Source organism: Acartia tonsa, chromosome 11, assembly GCF_053477335.1.
Source record: "Acartia tonsa isolate MP-2025a chromosome 11, ASM5347733v1, whole genome shotgun sequence".
In the NCBI taxonomy this organism is placed as follows: domain Eukaryota; kingdom Metazoa; phylum Arthropoda; class Copepoda; order Calanoida; family Acartiidae; genus Acartia; species Acartia tonsa.
Genome location: NC_137270.1, coordinates 19,141,635 through 19,150,777, shown reverse-complemented (window position 1 = coordinate 19,150,777; position 9,143 = coordinate 19,141,635). Strand labels below are relative to the sequence as shown.

Below are 9,143 nucleotides of genomic sequence, written 5' to 3'. Positions count from 1 at the left end.
GAAGCATTGCTTATAATATTGTACGTTGTTGTTCTAAGAATAATAATTCAAATTTCAGATGAAAACATTCTGGTAACGATTCTATGGTAGCTCCGTTTTCTAAATCGCACTACTACAGGAATCACAATGCCAAGTTTGAAATTAATAGGACCTGGTTAATTATAATATGCCTAACGGTAAGATCTTTCCGTTACGGACGGAATTACTGACCCTAGTTATAGAAAAGATTCGAATGCTTTTAAAGTTTTAAAGGCGTGCAAGTTTCTAGCAGATGTGAGTTGTTAAAAAATCTAGCATCGCTGAATCGGCTATAGTAGCCAGATCACTAAATTTTACTTTTTACAAATTTTCCTGTAAATTTAAAGAAAAGGGTTCTATAACCAATCACCGAAGGGTTACTAACCAAAGATTTAACTTAATTTGTGTAATTTTCATCTGATTTTGAAGTATTTTTTATAAATACAATTTTGATGATCTGAGCTGGATCTTTAAATCATTTCAATGGTGATCTAAACCACCCCGCACGAAATTTCAGCCAATCACAGCGGCACATTTTTAAAATGCGCCGCTGTGATTGGCTGAAATTTCGCGCGGGGTGGTTTAGATCACCATTGAAATGATTTAAAGATCCAGCTCTGGCTACCATAATAGATTCAGCAATCCTTTTTTTTAAATAGGTAAATCAACAAGCTAGCTCTCTACCTATGATCTAAAGTAGCGAGTCAATTTCTAGAATAATGGAATGTAATTTGGAGCATAAATCTTCAGTGTTTCATAGTCAAGTATATGTACAATCTATTGAAAATGATGAGTTGCCATGGGTGCCAGAATTTTAGTATAGTATTTGTGCACAATGCGAGAATTGGTAGTAAATCAAAATTTTTCCTTTTAGAAATATTTTTAATTAAGCAAAGAATAATATGTTTTCAAATAACTTTTCAAACTAATAGATGGACTTTCATACTTACAGTAAAGCAACTACGTTCATAACAAGTGGATTATGAACATAGTATAAGTATAAGTTTAAAACTATGTGTTGATACTTCTGTTAGAGATCCAAATAACATTTTGGAAAGTTGAGGTTTTAGTATAAGTATCCTTTATAAGTTACACGATATTTGTCTATGTTTATAGTTTATGTCTCTACCAAATGATCTAGCTACCCGATATGGTTCTCCCTAACAATGTAGCTTCTCATAGGTTCTGGAAAAGTTTATAACTATTTTTGGGGAGTTTACCCCCACCTTTCTAAAAGAAATCACAAAATAATGATTTTAAAGTGCCGCTAAGCGGTGCTACTATATGACTTACTGAACATTCCATCCTAAAATGCGTTTCAAATGCGAAAATTTTCAAAAGATGTTGACACCCCTGTCAGAGATTCAATCAAAATCTTATTGAGTGTGATGACAGCATCATTAAATATTTATCAGTAGCTTACAGCGTCAGGGTTAAGACAATGGCCAAGAGATTGATATACAACCCCAATAACTATACACCAAACTTCCCCTTTTTTTAGATAAGACTAATTTGATGATAAATTTGAACACTATTGGTTCGAAACTAACCAAGCATATTCAATCAAAGTACCCAAAGTTATTTAGCCAATAAATATGATAAGGGGATTGTAAAACTTTGGATACCAGAGCTATTTACAGCTCAATGTCCCTTCCCTCCATGGTTACACCATTCATAATATATACAACAAACAAAAACAAGGATCATTTCAACCAAAGGAATGTTGCGGAGAAGAAAAATGCAAAACAAAAAAAAGTTAATAATGGAAATATATTTTACTAGCGGAAATGCCTTTAGCATAATTAAGCTCTGTATTATTTTGAAATAGCAGGGAGGGCATAAAAAATAGCCTAAAACCATCACAGGACCTCTGTCCAGTAGTTGTTGAGATCTTAATCTTTAGACAAAAAAATGTATTACTTTATATTATACTAGCGGCTACGGCCCTAGAGGCCTCTAAGGGCAAATTAAATGTTTTATTTTTATTTCGTGTATATGTTGCGTTTAAGTTTCTTGAACATTTGAAAAAAAATTGTGTCTATGTTTCGTTCAAGTCTCTAAAATATTTTTTTGTGATTTCTTTTCGGAGGGTGGTGATAACCTTCCCTAAAATAGTTACAAACCTTCCCGGGACGTTACCCGTGAGAAGCTACCCAGTTAAGGAGAACCCTATCGGTTCTGCGGTTAGCGAGACTCTTCGGTACAAACAAACAGAACCCATGTTACCTTATTATAAGGATGATGATAATGTTACTTCTATGCTTTTCATGTAGTTAAAATAAAAATAGCTATGTCAAGATGACACTTTGATATTAGAATAACTTTTTTGTATATTTCTATTTAGGAGGGTTGACTTCCCATTACTTCATAGGGCGAAACCCCTAGAGGCTAGGGGTGAAGCCGCTATTTTTCTACAAAGTGTAAATAAGCGCTTGTGAAGCTTGCCAGTACTTGAAATTGTTTAGCGTATGACTAGCATACAACAGAGATATAAATTTAACCACTCATCTGATGTCATAGTCCATCTAGGAGATCACAGAGTGACTTCCAAGCGATCATCGATATGTTGATGGTGTCAACCATCAGCGCCTTCTCACTCTCAAGACATGACATTCATTTCATCATCATGGCTTAGCTTTCTTTAAGTTTCGTAAAGAAACAAAGGATGTATACTACAGAAATGAATATGTGAAGTATAATCTTACCGAACAGTGATCTTTTTGGTTGATATGTTGAAACGACTATAGATAGGTTGCTGACCAGCTGTAGACCTCCACACACAGCTTGATTCAGTTGATATGTTGCCTCAGAAATGCTATTTTTATACTTTTTCAAATAGCTGGTGACATACTTTGTTGATGTAACCTCCGGTAGGAGGTCTTCAATTGAAAAAATGAGACACCTAGTGCCAAATTATCGACTACATAACACACGTGTTTGTAGAAAAACTCTGCCGCTGCTCCTAGGCAGGTTATGTGTGTGTGTTTGTAGCTGTTAGTGAGCTTTTATCAGCTCTGACAGAAATCGCGTATCAGCTTATGCTGCAACCGCCTGGACCAAGAGTTAGCACTGGTTGCAATACAACAAACCATACAAAAAGAACGTAATATCTATTTCTTAAATGCAAAGGTTACATCAAAACTTGGTAATATCCAATAATAAGACAGCAATTACCTCTCCTTTAAAAAGCAACCCAGCTAGCTAACCATATATTCAATATGACTTACCCTTAATATTGTTACTTGCCCCATTTTAATAAGGTTTGTTTAAAAAAGGTTAGGTCACCAATTTTATAAAACCAAAACATCACCCAACCTTTCATACAGAAATAAGAAGCAAATTAAAAAAAAATAATATTTTAAAAAACATAGATTTAAATATTTTTGAAATAAATGTTGAACTATAAAGAAGTTACTCAATTTTTAAGAATATGTAATTAAATCTTTGAATAAATAATTAATTTGTCAGAACTCTTTTATAAATTGATTAAAAACGACAGAAACAAATCAAATAAAAAATAATCGATATATAATTACTTGGATGTTGCACCAGATTTTCATGTACTCTAAAAATAACCCACAAAACCCCTCCCTTCTAACTGGATGAACGAACTGTCCAATAAATGCAATCTAAATAGACAAAAAAATTTCCCCTTCCAACATATCAACGTATTCTGTATCCATTTAAATAGTTAAGCTTTATAAACTTCTTATTAAGAGATTATAATTTTCACCATAGTCGAATTTAATTATTTTTGATGCTGTGAAGCTACTCTATAATTCGAGATGTCCCTTCATTTTTGTGGAGACATAGATTTCTCAGCTTTTATTTAAGATAATTGGTTGAATTTTTCCTTCTGTAGATAAAGATTATTGGTGAAAAAGTTTTATTAAAATCCAGATTTAATTAAAGTACAAAATGTGTATAGCCAATGAAATTTTAAAATAAGTGTATTTTCGGCACCTCGGGGCTAAAAAAACTGGTTTTAATATCTTAATTGTACATTCTAAATCCGCGGAAAGCCGTTTATAATACGATGCGAGAAATAACTATTAATATTTAGGTATTTTTTGTTTGTTTTTTTCTTCGTTATTAAGACTATTGTCATCCCTGTTATGACTTAAATCTGGCCTATTCTTATAAGTAGTAAGTTTTTCTTAAATATTTCATTAAGACCTCCTTAGCCATTGAACCGATTGACTTCTTCCATTAAGGGAATCTTCAAATAAGCCCAAAACTCTTTTAATTCTAATTAATTTAAGTATTGGATTGGTTTAGGCTCTTCATTCCTATTTTTTAAAACAAATCTTCTTATAAATGATAGGGACGATGCCATAAATTACAAATTATTACAAAAAAACTTATATTTTAAAGAAATTATACTATAAAGTTATTTTAATAATAATATATTTGTAATATATCTGTAATCCATCGAATGTATTAAGACTATAATTTGGTAAAATATATAAAGTAATGATGTGTAAAGTCTATTTATCGCACTCCGGCCTACTGCTCCCACCCTTCTCCCCTCTCTTCTTCTCCCTACCATACTACGGAAGAAATCCGGGAGATGTGTCGGAGTCAAAATTTGGCGCGAAATGCTCTCCTCGGAGTCTCGTGTTTGATATGCATGGTTTGTCCGCTAGTCATAGCTTAGACATAGCATCAAAATATATATTATTTTTATATTTTTTTTTCAGTGCTTATCATAGTTATCTATTAAATTTTTTATTAATTAAATTATTCAATGTATTTTTTAAGAACAGATTAAGTAGTCAATATACTTTTTAAATATGTTCTTATTAGTTTTTAACCAACTAAGAAAATCATATGGGTTTATAAAAAAGTGTCTAAAAAACTTTAATAAAAATGATTAATCGAAAACTTCTTTATTTTTCAAATTGCAATTGGTTTAGTTTTAGTTTTTGTTTTACTATCGGTTTTACCCCTAGCATATTGGGCATTTGGATTCGAAAGGGTAGGGCATAAAATAGCTTAAAACCGCCCAAACCCTCAAATGTAAAAATAAAATAGCTTAAAACAATCCTGAAGCCTATGTAAAGCTTCCCTAAAAGGATAATTCAATTGGTTCAGTAGTTATCATAATCTTAAGCTACAGACAAAAAATACATACTACTTTATAAAATAGGATTCTTATTAAAATAGATATAGGTTGTTATTAGTAATGACCATCATATTTCAGCAATGCCCACTCTTATTAAGTAAGTGACATCGTCGATATAAACAATTATAATTATAGGTCAATTTTGGTTGTCGAGTTTAATAGGGTACTTTATGTTATCATACTGTAAAATATACTGGTACCCAAAGTTTTATTAACCTTAGCTATCAATTTTTGGCTAAAAAAAACTTTGGGTACATCTATTAAATCTTTCATTTGTTGACTTAAAACATTGGGTACTTTTTAAGAATTTAGTTTGGTTAGTTCTTAACTAACAGTGTTTAATCTTTTCAACCAATGATCTACAAAGGGAGCATTTGTTTATCATCATTAGGGATAGATTTATCGTCCATTGATATATCCCTGAAGACCCTTTTGGTTATGATAATCTTTATTGTATTTTGTACACATATATGAGAATAGATTATATTTATGATGCTTTTTTATGTCTACCATACTAACATAGGTGTATAATATAACCATATTTCTTTTTTTCTTCTTATTTTAAAATTATGTTTTTTCCATAAACTATAGTTAACAATTATTTAAAATTATAAGCTTTTAATGGAATTAAACGTAATACAAGTTTAAGGGCACTTTATATAAAGGTAGGAATCTAAAGGGATATGACAATGGCCGATAAATTGATGTGCATCCTATTTGAAACATAAAATTTCATTTTCTTTAGATAATAATTAGTCGTTGAAATAAATGGAAACTCAACTGAAATAACCAACTGATAAAAATCAATAAAAGTCCCCAAAATTGTTAACTCAAACAGCAAGAAAACGTTATCATAAAACTTTGAGAACTAATGTAACAAACAGCCAAATGTCTCCTTCCTCCCTGATTTAAAGGGGCATATAGATCAAAAAAAAAGTCTTACACCCTCCTAAGACTCCAATAGAATATAAAATAGCCTAAAGCTATGCAAGGACCTGTGTAAAGCTTCTTTAAAATGTAATGATTTTTTTACCTCAAATAATTGTTTCTTAAATTCTAATACAGTTAAAGGTTATTTGTTAGTTAAAATCTCAATAACGCTTTCATAAATGTTCTGGGAAAAATTTAAAAAAAATTTCAAATCTAAAAATATTTGAATTGTTTTTTCCTCTACGTATACAGACACTAGGGCTGAAGCCACTTCTTTAAAGGATTTTCAACTTGAAGAAAATAATTATAAAAAACAAATAGATGAATATTTTTCTATATTTCTGCGTAGCAAAACAAAGTGTCACAAAAATCAGGCATGTAACGTCATAGAAATGAGGGATTATCCATCTCTTTTTTTACTTTTATGCCCACACATTGCTGATTTTTGGGACACTTTGTCCCGCTACTGTTTCTGCTTGAAAGTGGGTTAAATCTCTGAGTGTTTAAAAAGAAAATGAGTAAGTTATGCCCATAAAAAGCATTAAAGCATAATATTTAGGATATAATGTGCATTCAATTCCGTATATTCCAGTATGGATTCAAAACCAATTGATATCCGCTGGAATTACAACCGGTTCTAAGCCATACTAAAAAATCATGTATAGTATTACAGACAATTTTCCACAAATTTTTAAATAAAAATCTGAAACTTTGCCCAAGGCTTTCGGCCTCACTGGACTTACAAAACTGATTTAGTTCTTTGATCTTCACAGAAAGCTGTTTATAATACGATGCGATAAATGATATTTATAACATTAAAACATTATACCTATCCTTTGAAGTTCTAATCTTGAACAAGCAAATCCTATTTTTAAAAACCTATAAGAATTTTTGTAGGTCGATTAAGATTTTCTCGATAACTTCCTGATCGATTAAAGGACGCCTGCAAGTAATACAACGCTTTAAATGCTGAAAGACTGCCACAAGTAGACCCAATACCCCAACTTTGATGCCTTCAGCTTCAATAACAAAAAAGTTCAAGGCATTTCAAAGTTACATTTTATCTACAATGAAAATTTTAAAAAAATTCCATTGCTTATTAAAGAAATTACAATATTAATCTACATCGCCTAGACGCAAAATTCTAACCTTATCTTTGTCAGAAACTTATATTGCCACGTAGTTTAATTTTGAAATTTCGAACATTAGCAATCAAAATTTTTCAAAATTTTCATTGTACATAAAATGCCATTTTAAAATACCTAGAACTTTTTTATTATTGAAGCCGAAGGCTTCATATTTAGGGTATTGGGTCTACTTGTGGAAGTCTTTCAGCAGTTAAAGCATGGTATTTCTTGCAGGCTTAAGTTTACTAGTTTAAGGAAGCACCACTAATAAATAGGATTGTTATAGGCTATTTAATTTTAAAATTTAAATCTTGGATTGGTCTTTGGATTATTTTCTATCCTTCCCTATCCCTGTAAATTCAATGCCCCTAGGAACTAAGGTTCAACTACTTAAAAATAAAAAGAAAGAAGGATATGATGATATAGAAGTATAAAAAAATCACAAAATTTTCATAAATATAAACAAATATTTGTCTTATGCAGCATTACCGTTGGGCAGAAGGTCTAAATAAATTGTATAATTTTTAATTTGGTATCTTGAGAAAATAAATCAAGAGAAAGCGATCTATCTTCTATAGCAACAGAGAAAATCATATATTCCCCATAGTGTTACGGACTGACTGACAGACGAGCAAATTAATCTAATTACCAAGTAACTTATAATAAATAATATGTAACAAGGATGACAACATCCATACAAGCGAAGCTCTGAAACGGTAAGGCAAACGAATATTGACACTTGTAGAGTGTCAGAACTGAATGATCAGAAATATAATTTATAATTTCGAAACAAATTTTTAAGTTAATTTGTTGAAAGGGTTCTTAAATACAAATAAGTTTTATGGACATACTTACATTTTAGGACTTGATTATAGAGATGCTTCGCTGATAACATTGCACTTTGTTGTCCTATGAATCAGTATTTCAAAAATCAGACCATTGGATAATTTTATCAAGAAAAAATTTGTTGTTAAAAAGTTAAAAAGCTACATATTTAAAATAGACGTACGGACTTTCTGTTAAAGATTATAGAGTTGCTTTGCTTTCTAACTCGTACCTATCTCCTATGGAAATCATTATGCAAAGTTTGAAATCGATAGGACAATTCTAATATGCGTAAATGAACGAAAAGAGCTATCCGTTACGTACAGACGTACGGACTTTTGGAGGTACGGACCAACCCTAGTTGTAGAAAAGCTTAGCTTTTAAAAATCGAAGCATAAATGAAGAGATTTTCCAGTAAAGCCTTGATACCGACGAATATCATCTGGATTAGAACCTGTTTTAATCCATTCTAAAAATGCATTGGATTTTAGCCAGTTTTTACAAAGATTAGAAAAAAATGATATTAATTCCAGTTTTGTTAGCCCCAAGGGGCCTTTAGCTAACATAATGGGTTATAAGTTTTCATTTTGATATCCGGAGAAGGCTGTCTATAATACATTACGATAAATAAGTATTACTGTTGTAACAATATGCGATTCTGATAATTCTGATTAAGTGCGAAAATGATTTCACAGATTTTATAAAACTCTCCATGTAGTAATCCTTAAGAAGGAAAATTCTAATATTATATCCGGCGCCGTCGATAAGTAGGAAGGAACATTTAACAGGGAGGGAGGGGACATTCGGCTGTTTATTACACTAATCCCCAAAGAACGTTTTCCTATTCGATGCCTTAACGACTTTGATGAATTTTGATTCATTGGCGCATTTAGGTGAGTGTCCAAATTTTTTAACAACTAATTGTAATCTACAGGGTAATTTTGCATATCATCATAAGGAATATTCATCAATTTATTGACCATTGTCTTATCTCTTTGATTCCTGACCATTTATACACATGTTTGATAGGGTGTCATGTTTGGAAATACAATGTTTCACATTTTAGAATATGTCTTGTACAAAGTTAGTAGGACTTCCGTTTCATGTCTTTCCTTCTT

General features: G+C 31.3%; 1 non-coding gene across 1 annotated transcript; it reads right to left on the bottom strand.

The window, feature by feature from the left end:
• Nucleotides 1–2,517: 2,517 nt before the first annotated feature.
• Nucleotides 2,518–2,721, bottom strand: LOC145332986 (small nucleolar RNA U3). The gene has a single exon (XR_013884399.1). It is a non-coding gene; the product is annotated as a small nucleolar RNA U3 (small nucleolar RNA).
• Between the last annotated feature and the right edge of the window lie 6,422 nt (nt 2,722–9,143).